The 15,670-nt window shown below is 44.0% G+C and overlaps 1 pseudogene; it reads right to left on the minus strand.

The window, feature by feature from the left end:
- Positions 1-8,259: 8,259 nt before the first annotated feature.
- Positions 8,260-8,912, minus strand: LOC144820308 (uncharacterized; annotated as a pseudogene).
- Positions 8,913-15,670: the final 6,758 nt, after the last annotated feature.

The following is a 15,670-nucleotide window of genomic DNA, read 5'->3' on the forward strand; positions in this document are numbered from 1 at the left end:
AAGTAAGCAACTTTAATTGTTGTGGTGCAAGTGCATGGTTATAATTCTGGGTCCCATTGCATGTGTTCAATGAAAACTCACTGTGTCTTAAATTAGTACTTGAGTGCTCACATCAGTTTACATTACCCTGTATCTTTTCAAGTGGACACTTGTTACCAAGTCCTCTTGGGGTCAATAATCTGGAATATGACAGAGGGCAGCACCGAAAATCCTGAGTTCTTGCAGCACTACAAGTGAACTTATCTGAGAGGATCCCAGGGACCAGGCAATGGATCTCCTCACCACGCACATTGATTCTGGAAAGGGCACTATGACCACCATAACCAGCTCCAGCGGGTAAAATTAGAGTAAGCGCTTTCTTATAATATTTGGTAGAACTGCAAGACTACTAAACAAATGTATTGAGTTGTGACACATATTACTGTGTCAACAAGTTACAGATAGAGCAGGTGAATTTATTTGTTCAAGATAATAAAAAAAGTATGAAACAAAAGCCAACAACAGCAACATAAAAACTATATAAGACAAAAAATGGAAGGTATTATTATTATTTAGCATTTGCAGAGTGCGTAGCTACCCGAAGGCATCCCCCCGCTAGCGGCCAAATAAGGGGACGAGTTTACAGTGTGAGGAGGTTGCAGGGTATAGGCAAGTGTTTTTGGAAAAGCCATGTCTTGAGGAGTTTACGGAAGGGAAAAAGACCTGGTTCTATCCGGAGATGTAAGCGCATTGTGTTCCAGATTCTGGCCACATTGTAGGCAAAGGATCTTCCTCCGCTTCTTGCTCTCCTGATTTTGAGAATGAGTGCAACGTTGATTTGGGTTGAGCATAGACACCTCCCAGGGCGATGGAAGGTGATGAGAGATTTATTAATGGCTGGGCCCTTTCCCCATAAAACATATGGGCTATACACAATGGTTTGAAGTTAATTCTTTCCACAACAGGCAGCCAGTGTAGTCTTCAGTGCTGGTTTGGCTGACTGGTTTTTGGGAATCCCTAGTAACAATCTGGCAGCGCAATTCTTTGCAACTTGAAGCTTCCTTATTGTTGCTTTGGGTGCTCCTAGGTAAAGGGACTTTCCATAGTCCAAACATGACAGGGCTAGGGTCTGAATAAGCATCCTTTTTGCATTCATGGGAAAAAGTGGGAGGACGTTTCGTAGTAATCTGATGGTGCCACATCAGGCCCCAGTTACTCTCACTGCTTGCTCTTCAAACTTGAGAGAGGTGTCTAACCAAACGCCCAAGCTTTTGATTCTGGTGTTGGGGGTAGGGGCCTGGCCCAGGCAGTTGGGCCACATCTGTTTGAGATCCAATCTGTGAGAGTTGCCCAGAAACATGATTTCCGTTTTTCCTCCATTCAACTTGAGGCATGAATGTTCTATCTAGTCGGCCACTTTCTCCAGGCATATTTCAAAGTCAGCGGGGATGCTTGGGGCCGTTGAGTGCGATTACTAGCTGCGTATCATCCACGTAGGTAATGATTTTTATCCCATGCGGCGAGGTGATATCAGCCAGAGGACACAAACACACATTAAATAATGTGGGACTAAGGATGGATCCCTGTGGGACTCTGCAGTCAATTATCAAGCTTCTGGAGGTAGACTCGCCTGAGAAGACCTGATAGGTTCTCTCATCTAGATAAGAGTTAATCCAGACCCCCACCTTCCCTAAAACACCCAACCTTCTAATTCTCTCTATTAGGTTTTTAAAATGAACTGTGTTGAAAGCTGATCTCAAAAGAAGGAGGATGATTGCCACTGCACCTGCTTGATCAAGGATCCTCTTAGTATACTCAACTACAGCGAGTAAAGTTGTTTTGGTTCTGTGCTTGGGGTGGAATCCTGTTTGCGTGGGGTGCAGGAGGTCAGACTTTTCAAGGAAGACCAAGAGGGATGCGTTCACATGTTTTTCCGGGTATTTTGGCTATTGATGGAAGCATTGATATAGGTTGGTAATTGCATAGATCATCAGGGAATAAAATGTTTTACAAGAATAGCCTTCACCATAACATGCTTCCATGGTCTGGGAACAAGGCCCAAGGTAATTGATGCTTTTCTCATTTCCAACATTGGGATGAGTATCGTTTTTACAGCTCTGAGTAGAACCTGAGGGGGGGCTGGGTCACGGGGAGAGTCTGATTTAATTTCGGAGAGGAGGGCTGACAGCTTTGCCAGGTCCATAGTGAGGAATTCCTTGAGTACATGGTCAGGACCACTGGAGGACCCGTCCATCTGTATGAGATTGCTTGGGTGGAGTGGACTGGGAAAAGCAGTACATGCAATTTTGATTTTGCCTGTGAAATACTCTGTAGTTTGTTGCACCGCTCCGGGGTGGTCACTGGCGATGGATCGGCTCTCGGGAGCTCGAGAAGATCCTTAGCGACACATGAGATATCTATAGGTGCGTTTGCCACCTCCTTGATGATATCTCCATAAAAGGAAGCCTGAGCAGTTTTTATTTCAGTTTGATAGTACCTTATCATTTCCCTATAAGATTGTTTACTCAGACTATTATAATCTGTCCGACATTTCATCTCCAGTATTTTACATGCCTGTTTGAGTACATGTAGTTTGGGCGAGTACCATGGGGACTGTTTCTCTCTTACTTTATGGCACAATTGGAGCGATTCGCTCTAAGGCAGCCTCAATCCAACTAGTAAAATGTTCTGCAGCCGCTGTTAAGTTTTGTTGCTTTTTGAGTTTAAGATTTGCCAGCACGGTGATCCAGTCTTCTATTGGGAGTTTATTCCAGTACCGGGCTCTCTTATTAGTGGTCCTCATTGCCTGGAGTTGGGGAGGGGAGTTGATGTAGAAAGGGATCAAAAAATGATCGGACCAAGGCAGGGGGATGGGGTCACCCACTAATAGATTGTCATTATTGGTGAAGATTGGGTCTAGGGTATGACCGTGTCTGTGTGTAAGGCCTGTAACATTTTGGAGAAGTTGTATTGCTAGTCGTTCCTGCATAAGGTTTATGGCCTCGGCTCTGTTAGGGTCATCAAAGTGACCCTAACAGAGCCGAACAGAACATGGCTGCTACCTCAGGGAGTGATTTAAGGAATTGTCCAGGAGCACCAGGTGGGTGGTAAATGAGAACTCGGGGAAAAGAGAGGTTGGCAGACGGCGAGAGGGTAAAGAACAGAGTCTCACACTCTGTGATAAAATTAGCTTCAACCTGACATTTAAGGGAGCTTTTGTGTGTTATCGCAATCTTTCTTCTGGATGCTAAGCTACTAAGGAGTGTTTGCACCAGATCTGGTTCAGAATCTGTGTGGAGCCATGTTTCGGTCAGGAAGAGTACATCTGGGGCCTCCTCTTCCAAGAACATTTTCAGCTCATGGTAGTGTTTAGGGAGGGATCGGCAATTAAAAACAGCATTTTGAGTATATAGGGGGGGTAGAGGTTCTGGTGGAGTATGGACTTGGAAGCTGAATTTACCGTGGGTACAACACTACCTCATTATGTGGATGCATCGAGTAACTGCATTTATCTGTGCAAGGGTTTCTTAGCTTTAATAATTGGACATGCAAATAAGCTATTTTGCCTGTGCTTCGGGGGTCAGGGGTTCTGGCCCCTGGTCCCGGCCAGGCACGGATGGGCGCAGACGGGCTTGCCTTAGGAGTGCCTTCGGCATGCCAGCTGTGCGCCTCCAGCACGTGTCCCCTGCACTTCTGAGCTTTCATGCGGCTTTTGAGGCTGCCTGACCCGGAAGTGAGTGCTAGACTCCACCCCCATCTCCGCTTTCTCTCCTCCCGATCCCTCCATGCAAAACGGCAAGCTGCGGTGGACCGGGACGCGGGAATTGGCAAGCGGGTGAGTTTAGCGGCACAAATAAATGTTGGGAAGGCACAATCTAAAGTAAAATGTACACTGTTCCAATGTAAAGTTGTTTAGAAGAAGAGCGAGGCACAATTTACAGGTTAAGAAGTTTAAAAGAGCAAGGTATTGCAGAGGTAAAAGAATAAAAAATATCTAACCATATAGAAACATTATTACCACTTTCCGTTTTGCAAAAAAAAAAAAAATCATTGATGACCCCAGAGCTTCAACAAAGCAACAATGATGGTCCAAAAATCTGCACAAGTTTCAGATGTCTCCTGAGTCTTTGACAATATAAGATACTCCAGTGTTGCAGTGATAGGAAAAAACAGCAATAAGTTGGCTCCACAGGATGAGGTCTGGCACTCTTACCATTCCTAAACTAACCGAGTGTTAGTCAGTCCACTGCAGATCATGGGGATACCCAATTTTGGGGGTAGGCTGAGTCATCTTACTTGGGTGGGCCTGCCAGAAAATTTGTAAGGAGAGCTGCACCAGAGCAGAGCTAGGCATCTAGGTTAAGTCTAAGAGCCAAAGAACAAGACAATCCACCTAAAACTCACCATGTTAAGGATACAGCAAATGTCCAGTAAAAACATGATAAAGACTCTTTCAAATCTTCCAAATTCTAAATAGTTTATTTTTTAATGCTTGTGCTTCAGAATAGCGTAATAAATCCTATCACTGCTTTAGCATCAATTAAAACTAATAGATTTAAAGTATTAATCTCTCTTCACCTACTACTCCCTGACAACTGTGCATGAGTAAAACCAACAGAAATCAGTTTTTCATTGGCACTGTTTATATCACGAATGTCATACATGTCAACACACCAGATTCAGGAGAGAGACTGGAATTTCTTTTAAGAAAACATGGCTTTGTTTAAGTTTTCGTCTAGCTAAAATCTCCTCAATTTCAAAGCAAGTCAGGAGGAAAAAGCACCTTCTTTACTGCTTCTGAATGTTATCATGTAGGTAATATTGTTGTAGTACGTGGAGTGTCAATATTTTCTATCAAACTAAAATCAAAGGAAGGTTTTTCTATAGCACCTATTCTGAAGTGATTTTTTTCAGAGTGGCCTTCGGTAATACTCTCAATTCAAATGAGTCACAGTGAAGTAAAGTGAACTTTGTAGAATTATTTAATTTGGTCAAGTGAGGAAGCCGAGAATCCAACCTAAATTTCCTGGTTACACGTTGTACAATTGAGATTTTCCTAGCCTTGGTGTCAGAAAGGCTAGATTTTATTAAAGACACGGAGGTGAGTATTATGCAGTCTCTTCTTGCTTTATTTTCACAGCAGCCAAGAAGAACTACGTTTCCCAGAGAAATATTGTAAAAACTACAGAATGACATCAAAATACATCCACCAATCAAATGTTCAGTACACCAATAATTATATTGACTGCGAACAACAAGTCCTCCTTTCTTGAGGCGAGAAGTTAAACAGATAAATCAAAAACAAAGAAAAACTGATAAAAGAATAAAGAACTTTGATCTGTTTGTTGGACAATAATGTCCAACAAACAGATCAAAAAGATCTGAAAAAAATGTCCAAAACACGGTTGAAGAAATCCAAGGATTGAAGAGCAGTTCTTTGAATCAGGTGAAGGCCCATCCAGTTTAAGAGGAGGTGCTGGTAGAAGGAGCCGGCACTGCAAAATAAACGGAGGGTTAGAAAAAAAGAGGTGGGATAATACTTGCCTCCGCGTCTTTAATAAAATCTAGCCTTTCTGACACCAAGGCTAGGATAATCTCAATTTTATTGAAAGACAAGGAGGCTCCTATTATGCAAATTCAAAGCATTGCAATCACAGAATCAGAAACATGAACAATTGGTTTACAGTCAAAAGTTCTAAATGTACTCACATTTGACCAATTTGCAGATTTGAGAATATCGTGTAAAGAAGCACCAGCCCAAAACGCCTGAGAAGCCATAGCTCCTCTGGCAGAATGGGCACCAAAGGAAGAAATGTCAATACCAGTGAGAGACATAATTCATTTTACCCAGCGAAGTAAAGAAGGGGAGGAAACAGGTTTATGAGGTCTTTGAAAAGATATAAGTAACTGAGGGGTCAAAGGAAGCCTCAAATCTGCAGTTCGTGAAACATAAGTCTTCAAACAATTACCCACACACTATTTAGGTTGAGAAGGAAAAAAAGGATAAGGAATACAGGATAGATTTGTTTTAGTTCGTCTATGAACTTGGAAAGAGACACCAAGAGAAGAGAGGTAAAAATAGGTTGCATCTAATGCTCTCACATTAGAAAAATGTTTCAAAGAAATAAAACATAAAAGTATAATAAGTTTAGCAGAAAGCTGCTTGAGAGAAAGAGAAACATTTTCTGGCCAATCAATAAACAATGTATGCACTGAATTAACATCCCATATGCATTTGTACTTAGGAAGAGGAGGTTTATAATGTTGTACTCCTTTTAATAGACAAGAAACTAAAGGATGTTCACCAATGGGTCTCCCATGGACACATAGATGTTCAGTAGAAATAGCAGATCTATATGTATTGATGGTATGATAAGCTTTGCCTTGAGAAGCTAAGCTAGCTAAAACATTAACCACTAAGATGACATTTGCTGAAATGGGATCTGAATTCCTGGCCAAACACCAGCTACACCAGGAGAGCCAGGCGGACTTATAGACTCTAGAGGTACCAGGGGCCCATGACTGTTGTTTGAATTTGATAGCTTCTTCCAAAATTCCTGCAGTTCTCTAGGATGACCCAAAATCCTCCAAGCAATCAACATCAGGGATCCGTCTAGGATCATGTTGTGCTGAGGTCCCAACGGGTTGAGAAGAAGATCCAGGAAAGGAGGAATCAAAACCGGAAAGTTCAAGGACCTTGTCAACAGAGAGGGATACCATGTCTGTTCCTGCGAAAAGGGAGTTACTAAAACAAGGGAAGAACGTTGCCTGCAAGAAAGGGATGAAAAGCATACAGAAGATTCTGAGCCCAATGTTGGAGAAAGGCATCAGTGGCGAGGGCCTGAGGATCCGGTCTCCAACTGAAAAAGGAAGAAAGATGTGAATTCAGCAGAGAAGCAAAAAGATCTATTGACATTTCTCCAAGGATGAAAGAAAGACGATTGAACCCAAAGGTAAACTGCTCGAACAGAAAGATTGTGTTTTAGGCAGTAATCCCGAAGATGACAGGCTAAATCCACTAGAATCTTTTACCTCGTACCTCCTAGATGATTGGTATATCTGACCTTGATCAGATTGACCATGCGAAGAAGAATGGTACAACTTACTCTGTTTTTGGTGAAAGACTGGATGGCAAAGAAACCGTCAAGCATCTCTAAACTGTTTATGTGTAAGAAGGACTCCTTTTGAGACCATACGCCTCCAGTCAAGAATTCGCCACATTTTGCACCCCAACTTGTCTGACTTGCATCGTTTTCTAATAATAGATCTGGGGGGACTGTTAGGATAGTTCTTCTGTTCCAGGTGTTTAGATGTCTAAGCCACCATAGAAGTTCCTCCTTGGACTCCTGGTCGAGAGCAATGGGATCTGAATAGGCAAGTCCCCTGTGAAGATGATTAATTTTCAATTGCTGAAGGGCTCAATAATGAAGAAGACCAAGAAATATGGGTTGAATTGACAAGGCCAGAAGGCTTCCTAACCTGGCCAAACACCTGAGAGAAAATACTGGAAGAGAGAGAGAATGACGAATCTCCTTCTTTATAAGAGAAACTTTGTGAGATGGAAGTTGGAGGATGGAACAGGCGGCATCTATGGGAAAACCAAGAAACTCCAACTGTTGTGAAGGCACCAAGACAGATTTCTGCAGATACACGAGAAAACCTACTTGAAATAGAAGATTTTGACATAATTGAAGATGCAATAGTGGAAGGGTTCTGTCTTGGCCCATGATAAGAATATCGTCGAGGTATATAATCAGACAAATTCCTTGAGCTCTTAAAAAAGCCTCCGCTGGACGTAGGATCTTGGTGAAACACCAAGGGGCCATGGACAGGCCAAAAGGAAGTACCTTGTAATGGTAAAAAATATCTTCCCATTTAAACTGGAGATCTTTCCTGAGTGGATGATGAATAGAAACTGTTAGGTAAGCGTCCTGAAGATCAAGCCTGACCAGCCAATCGCCCTGGATAAGAATGTCTCTGAGATGTAAGATGGTTTCCATTTTGAAATGCTAATAAACTACAAAATTGTTGAGATCCTTTAAGACCAAACAAAACTTCCTATTCTTTTTATGAACTAGAAAAACGTTGCTGAGGGTCCTTGTTGAATTGCCAGTTTAGAAAGGAGAGACGCAATCTCGTTGCAAATGATATTGTTCAGATCTAGGGAAAATTGCGGGGGAAGAGGTAGGCAATGTTGAAGTGGAGTGTGATAATACTCTATGAGATAACCTTGAACTGACTGAATGAGCCAGGGATCTGTGGAAAGAGAAATCCAAGAATCTAGAAACAAAGCCAATCTGCCCCCCTATGGAAGGAAGGCCAGAAATAGAAACACTTCCCCAAGTACTGTTCTCCTTTGTTCCTGAATCCTCTGGACTGGAAGCTTCTGGAACGTCGAGGATAGAACTGGAGTTTGTATCCAGAATAGGAGTCCGATTGACCTTGCTGATTGAAGGATCCTCTGTTGAAGGAGCGGCCAGCAAAGCGACTCCGACCTTCACTAGTCATGGCAAAAATCCGAGGAGTAAAAATCTTCTTGAGAGAAGATTGGGCTTTAACAATAGTTGCATAAGTGTATATATATTACCCAATTCATTAATAAAAGAGTTGTCAAAAAGAAGACCTTTAGCAGAAGAACCCTCTTCTTTAGAAGTCAAAGGAACTAATTTGGGATCAGTCTTATGTAAAAGGCTTTTCCTTCTCTCCAATTGAACATGGGCATTAGCATTACCCAAAATACAAATAGCCCGTTGGGCCCAATTAGATAGGGTATCAGGGTCCCCAGTAGTACCTTCCATTTTGGCTTCTTCAGCCAGATCAAAAATTCTGGTGAGTGAACGCACCAATCCCAATAATCTATCCTGGTAATTAGACCAGGCTGTATGTACTCCCTTTTTGGGATCTTTGCCAGACTTGGTAAAAAACATCAGCATGTTAGGATCAATAACAGGTGTATGTCATATTATTAGGAAGGGAAGGACGGAGACACTCTGATTTAAGTTTATTTCCTGTGGACCTATCGAGAGCCTCACCTAAATAAAAATAAACATATTCAGCCACATGTTCAGAAGGGAACCATTCAGTAGAGTTAGGGTGGTAAATAGGAGAGGGATTGAACATAGGTTCCCCCAGGTAGTCCACTAAATCATTGACTCAGGGTGAAATGCACCACAGTCATCAGGAGAAATTTTACGCCTTTTCCCTGGAGGCCCATGAATAGAAATGTCATTTGATTCATTCAAAACATCTGAGTCATCAACCATAGCAATATCATCATCAGTATCCCTTAAATGGAAAATAACTATAGGGGAAGAGGGAGGTCCCGATTTAGACACCTCTCGGGTAGAAGGACCATGTTTAATAGAAAAAGCCCTAAAGGAATCCGAAGGGGCTGGGCGTTTTTTACTTTTAATAGAAGAGCCTTCACGAGAGGCAAACCTCCTGGACAAAAAAGCTTCCAAATTCTTAGAAATGTCCAACATAGAAACAGAAACAGCCTTTTGTACAGAATCTTTGATAAAAAGACTTCAAATTATCTTTGAAATGTTGAGAATCTTCCTCTTCAGCCATGCTGAAGTAAGAAAAAACAATATTCTCTAAAGGAAAAGGGAACAGAAAAGAAATCAACAAACAAGTGACAAGTGAAGTCACCTATAAAACCAAAGTCGACTTCCCTGCGGGTTATGTATCTTAATACCCGCTCGATGGTGAGGCATCAACTAGACATTTTCTTATTGTTCACGTCAGCGAAACAAGACATCTTGCTGCTTTCTGAGACGTGGCTCACTCCTGATTCCACCTTCGACATCCTAGCTGCTCTTCCTGCTGATTATTACATTCTTTCAGTCAATAGGCCTGCAGGGAAGGCGTGAGGGGAAGTCGCTGCCATTATAAATAAACGCCATGAGTTCAACAAATTGAACTCATTGATCCTTCCCGAGGTTGAGAATATGGTTATCAACTTCCATTCCCAGCCCATGCCCTCTTTTCCCCTTTCTCTTAGCGAACAGATAGCTAATCTTGCCATGAACCACGCTAGAGTTATGCTTATTGGAGATCTGAATTACTGGTTTAACGACGTTGGTGGTGGGACCCAGTCGGCAGAACTGTCTGAGACACTTTCTAATTTAAACTTGGTCCAACATATCTTGGCCCCCACACACATAAAAGTCCATATCCTAGACCAATTATGGTCATATGATGTCGAACTGTCATCTCCGCTCATCTCTCCGTGCATTTGGTCGGATCACCACTTCATTGAATTCACAGTCACTTTCAATAGTAGGGTTAATCCATCGAAGGTTGTAGGAGGTATGACCAGAAATTGGAAATCGCTCGCCACCCAGGATTTTATGGCCACTTTATCCAGCTCCCTTCCCTCTGCTGACATTAATATTAATGTCGACTCTATGGAAAAGGGCATCTCTAACTGGATATTAGCTGCTAGTGACATCCATGCCCCCCTCATCAATTTTTCCCGGGCGAGACAGGCCGTAGCTCACAAATGGTTCACTGCGGGCCTGAAATCACAAAAACGACTCCTACGCCAGTCAGAAAGGAAGTGCAGGCGCAGCTATGCCAGTGACGAAAGATTACTTTATGTCACTGCTCACAGGGACTACAAGAATGCCTTATTGGCTGCAAAGACCACTTATTTCTACATAAAGGTACTCGCTCTTTCCAACAAATCTAAAGAAATCTTTAGGATTGTTAATGTCCTCAGTAGCGAAGACAGAATTACTCCCTGTTTGGTTCCTACACAAGAGCGGTGTAACGCACTGAACAGCTTCTTTGTGGAGAAAATAGAGACCATCAGGGCTAGTATACCTTTGGCAGCCCAGGAGGAATCCCCTGGGGCCAACTCTGATAATCCATTTGTTTTAGATCAACTCATGAAAATCCATTCTGTTACCCTACTTGAACTAATGTCTCGAGTCAAGTCGGGCTCTCCCAATGACTGCTGTCCCCCCACTATTCTGAGGGAAGTCTTCTCGGCCTTACCATACAGTCTTTTACCCCTTCTCATCGAATCTTTGAGCAAAGGGGAAGTGCCTATTGCTTTTAAAAAGGCCATTTTAGTCCCTCTGCTCAAGAAACCAGGATCAGATCCTTCCGTCGCTGCTAACTACCGCCCGATCTCGCTCTTCCCCTATCTTTCTAAGATATTGGAGGCCCATGTGGCCAGATGCTTGTCGAAGTTCATTGAAAACTCCTACTGCCTTGAACCAAACCAAGCCGGCTTCCGGCCCGCCCACTCTACAGAATCGGTAATTTTGGCAGTGATGGACACACTAAGAGCCAATGCTGACAAGGGTATCTGTTGGCAGCGTTCGACACGGTCAACCACAACATCCTAATGCACTGTGTCAAACAAGCCGGGATCCGGGGAACAGCCTATGGGTGGATAGAATCCTTTTTGACAGGTAGAACGCAGGCGGTATATCTTGGGAACTATACGGCCCCTAACCTAACTACCTCATGTGGAGTCCCTCAGGGCTCATCCCTATCCCCACTGTTGTTTAATCTGTACATCCGCACCCTGATTCATTCACTTAAGGCTAGGAACGCAATTGTATTCAACTATGCTGATGACCTTCAGCTGGTTTTTAAGCTGGACTCCCAAAATGCAGCTGCTCAATTCCAAGACACAATGCTGCATATTCAAGGCTGGGTGGACCAGAACCAACTAAAGCTCAACCCCAGGAAAACCAAACTGGTGTTGCCTGGGAAGAGCCTCACTTTTGTCCAGGTGTTTTAGGCCCCCCTCCTGTTCCGTCCCCATCAGTGAAAAGTCTGGGAGTAACAATAGACTCCGATCTCTCCTTGAGGGGCCATGTGGGCACGGTCATCTCTTCCTCTCTGTTCCAGCTACGAAAAATAAGAAAGCTCGCCTATCTGTTATCTCATCAAGCCTTGATCCAGGTGGTGATTGCGCTGGTACTCTCCCGCCTTTATTTCTCCAATTCTCTGTATACTGGCCTTCCTCTTGGTCTGGTAAACCGCCTACAAATAATTCAGAACCAGGCGGCGAGATGGATCTATTAGTAGCCAAGATGGCAGTCTGACAGGATGTTACTGCGCACTTTACATTGGCTACCTCTGGCGCAACGCTCCGCATTCAAATCGGGCTGTAAAATGTTTAAGGTTTTGCATTGCACCAGTCCTAAATTTCTCAACAGCTTAATATCGAGACATGTCCCTACTCGCAATCTTCGTTCCGCCCATCTTCATCTTCTGTCCATTCCATCTATCAAATTAAAATGTCTAGGCGGGCATAGGTTTGCCTATTTGGCCCCCAGACTCTGGAACTCATTTCCTCTATCAGTCAGGAACTGTGATAGCCTTCTGGGATTCAGAAAAGCCTTAAAAACCTGGCTCTTCGGACAAACTGCTTGAACTGGCCCCCGCAGCAGCTTATGTAGGAACACCGCCAAGAGACCTATGGTGTAAGTGCGCTTTGCAAATTTCCTAATATAACATAACATACCATAACATAACAAAGGGTTAATATTTAAAAAATTCCCACCAGGACACAGGTGGAGTGCCTGGAAGGCAAAATTCACAATAATATGGGTGGAGACTGACAGAAAGCCACACCAGAAGGCGGAGTTCACCCTATCTCAGCGACGCGAGGAGAAAAAACGCCCGATGACTAGAATCGGGTACGATCAGCTGCCAAATTGGCGATAATAACGAGAAAACAAAGAATGAGGACCGCAGGTTGAACGTGGGACCAGTGCACACTGCGGAGGCGGTTCACAAAAGCCCCGCTTAACTGTTAGTTCATTAAAAAAGTGAAAAATGGTTGAGCGTTCCCGTGAGCGCAGGAAGTGCTTTAACACGCATGAACAAAGAACAGGAAATGCTTAAGCTTAAACAATATACTACAAATATAATAAGAAATAATTATAATTATAATAAATAATTAAGTGCAAACCACAAATTTGTGTAAGGGAAACAGATAACATAGATGCTTATCTTGAATTCGAGCAGCAAGAAAAGAGGACGTGTTGTTCGCAGTCAACTTAATTATTGGTTTACTCGACATTTGATTGGAGGATGCATTGTGATGTCATTCTATGGTTTTTACATTGTTTTTCTGGGAAACGTAGTTCTTCTTGGCTGCTGTGAAAATAAAGCAAGAAGCCTCAGTGTCTTGCAATAGAATTGGATAGATATCTCAATGATTTGGGGTTTTATCTGAACTAGTAAACTGTGTTAAATAAAACCGGTATTACAGGTTAACTCAAGGTGACATAAGAAGTATTTCTAGAAAATAATACTAATCTAGATATTGCGGGAAAGAATGTAGAAGAGTCCATATGGATAGGCACATTCTATGATTTATCCTTTGCGCTGTGCAGCTCTTTGTTGAACTGCTTTTCCAGAATTTTCTTGCATAGTCCATTTTTTGTAATCTATCACTAAATCTTTGCTCTATTTTAAGGGTGAGAAAGGGCAACCCTTGAAGCAGCCAGGTCCTTGCAACATATCAAACAGCAGAAACAATCAATAAGTGGTGGGACATCATTATGACCTTGGATTGTTTGGTGGTATTTGTTAGAAATATAGTTTCTAGTTGGCAGTGGCTTGCACCCTGTCAAAGTAGGAAATCTCACTCTATTCAGGGTAAGGGAGTCACACATCTGAGATAACCCCTGCTCACCCCCACAGTGGTTTTTCACAAGCAGTCTGGCTTATCTCAAAGGCAATGGGTAAAGTATTAGTACATACACACACTGTAACACAATAAAAACACTACAAATGGAGTCAAATCCAGTAATGAAAAATAGCCAATTTTATCTGAATAAAACAAGAATAAAACGACAAATATCTAACATACACAAGTCAAGATATCACTTTGCAAAGTTTAAGCAAGTTTAGTCCACAGAAATAAATGGATGCGTTTCTTTTAGCACAAAGTATTTGGGATGGGGCAAAAATCAAAGATGAAGCAGGATAGGCCAGGTGCTCAAAAGCAAAGTGATGCATCAGTTCCTTACTCCACAGGGGAGTTGGTGTGTCAGTTCCTTACTGCCAGGGGAGGTGATACATCAGTTCCTTACTGCTGGGCCGGGGAGGTGATGCTTCGGTTCCTTACTGCTCGGCAGGGGAGGTGATGTGTCTGTTCCTTACTGTCAGGAGAGGTGATGCGTCGGCTCCTTCCTGGAAGGGGAGGTGATGCATCAATCTCGGGACACATAGCCTCGGTTCTTCACTGCAGAGTACCGTCAATGAAGCAACGGCGTTGAGGGATGATGCATGGCGGCGATGCAGGTGCTGCATCGATTTCACAGCTGTGAAGCAGGCTCTGCCTCAATTCTTCAATGGGTAAGTAGGTGCTGTGTTGGAGTCGGAGCTGGTGCGTTGGATGTCGGTGACACGGTGCTCAGGACTCAGGCTGCAGTGATTCTTCAGCCACAAAGCAGGTGCTGTGTTGATTCTTCAGCCGCACAGCAGGTGGTGCATTGAGAAAAGGAGCACTGAGAGTCGATGCATGGATTTTCTCACCAGGGAACACTTATAAACACCCTGGAACTGGATTTGGCACCCCTTGGCAAGTCGGGGCTCTTACCAGAAGAGCCAAGGCCCTGGTAGGTGAAGTCTTTGATGGCCTTGAGACAACTTAACAGGGGTCAGGCCGCTGCTGGGGCAAGGTCATCGAGGACCAACTGACCACCACCCTCGCCCTGGGACCCCCCGCCGACACCGCCGCCATCAACCTCAAACAGTGGATCAACAACTGCGCCGACACCCTCGCCTCACTCAAGACCTCCGTCACCAATCACACCAACAAGAAACCTGCATGAATCACCGAAGACCTCCGGACCTCCAAGCGCACCTGTCGGAAGCTGGAGAAGAGCTTGCTCCGCGACTGAACACCAGACAACTACACAGCCCACAAGAACGCCACCCGCAAACACCACCAACTCATCAGGACCGCCAAGAGGACCGCCAAGAGGACCGCCTAGACAGCAATGGACACAACAGCCAAGAACTCTTCAACATTGTGAAAGAACTCTCCAACCCCAGCTCCAACAACAACAACATTCCACCATCACAAGACCTGTGCAACTCACTGGCCAGCTTCTTTCACTGCAAGATCACCGACATCCATGACAGCTTCAACACCGCCATCCCACATCCACCACCGAGACCACCACCCCTGTGACCACCACCCGCACCAGACGCCTGACTGCCTGGTCCAACGTCAGCGATGAAGACACCATCAAGACCATGAACTCCATCCATTCCAGATCCCCATCTGACCCATGCCCTCACCACGTTTTCAACAAAGCCAGCACAGCCATCGCTCCCCATCTCCAGAAAACAATCAACATCTCCTTCGAGACAGCAACCTTCCCAGAGAGCTGGAAGCATGCCGAGATCAACGCCCTACTAAAGAAACCCAAGCCAGACCCCAACGACTTCAAGAACATCCGGCCCATCTCCCTGCTCTCTTTCCCGGCGAAAGTCACAGAGAAGATTGTCAACAAACAGCTTACCCGCTACCTCGAAGACAACATCATCCTGGACCCATCCCAGTCCGGCTTTCGCAGCAACCACAGCACCAAGACTGCCCTCATCGCCGCCACCGACGACATCAGGATCCTTAAGGACAAAGGAGAAACAGCCGCCCTCATCCTTCTGGACCTATCAGCAGTCTTCGACACTGTCTACCACCGCACCC

The sequence above is a fragment of the Lissotriton helveticus genome, chromosome 2_1 (genome assembly GCF_964261635.1).
Source record: "Lissotriton helveticus chromosome 2_1, aLisHel1.1, whole genome shotgun sequence".
In the NCBI taxonomy this organism is placed as follows: domain Eukaryota; kingdom Metazoa; phylum Chordata; class Amphibia; order Caudata; family Salamandridae; genus Lissotriton; species Lissotriton helveticus.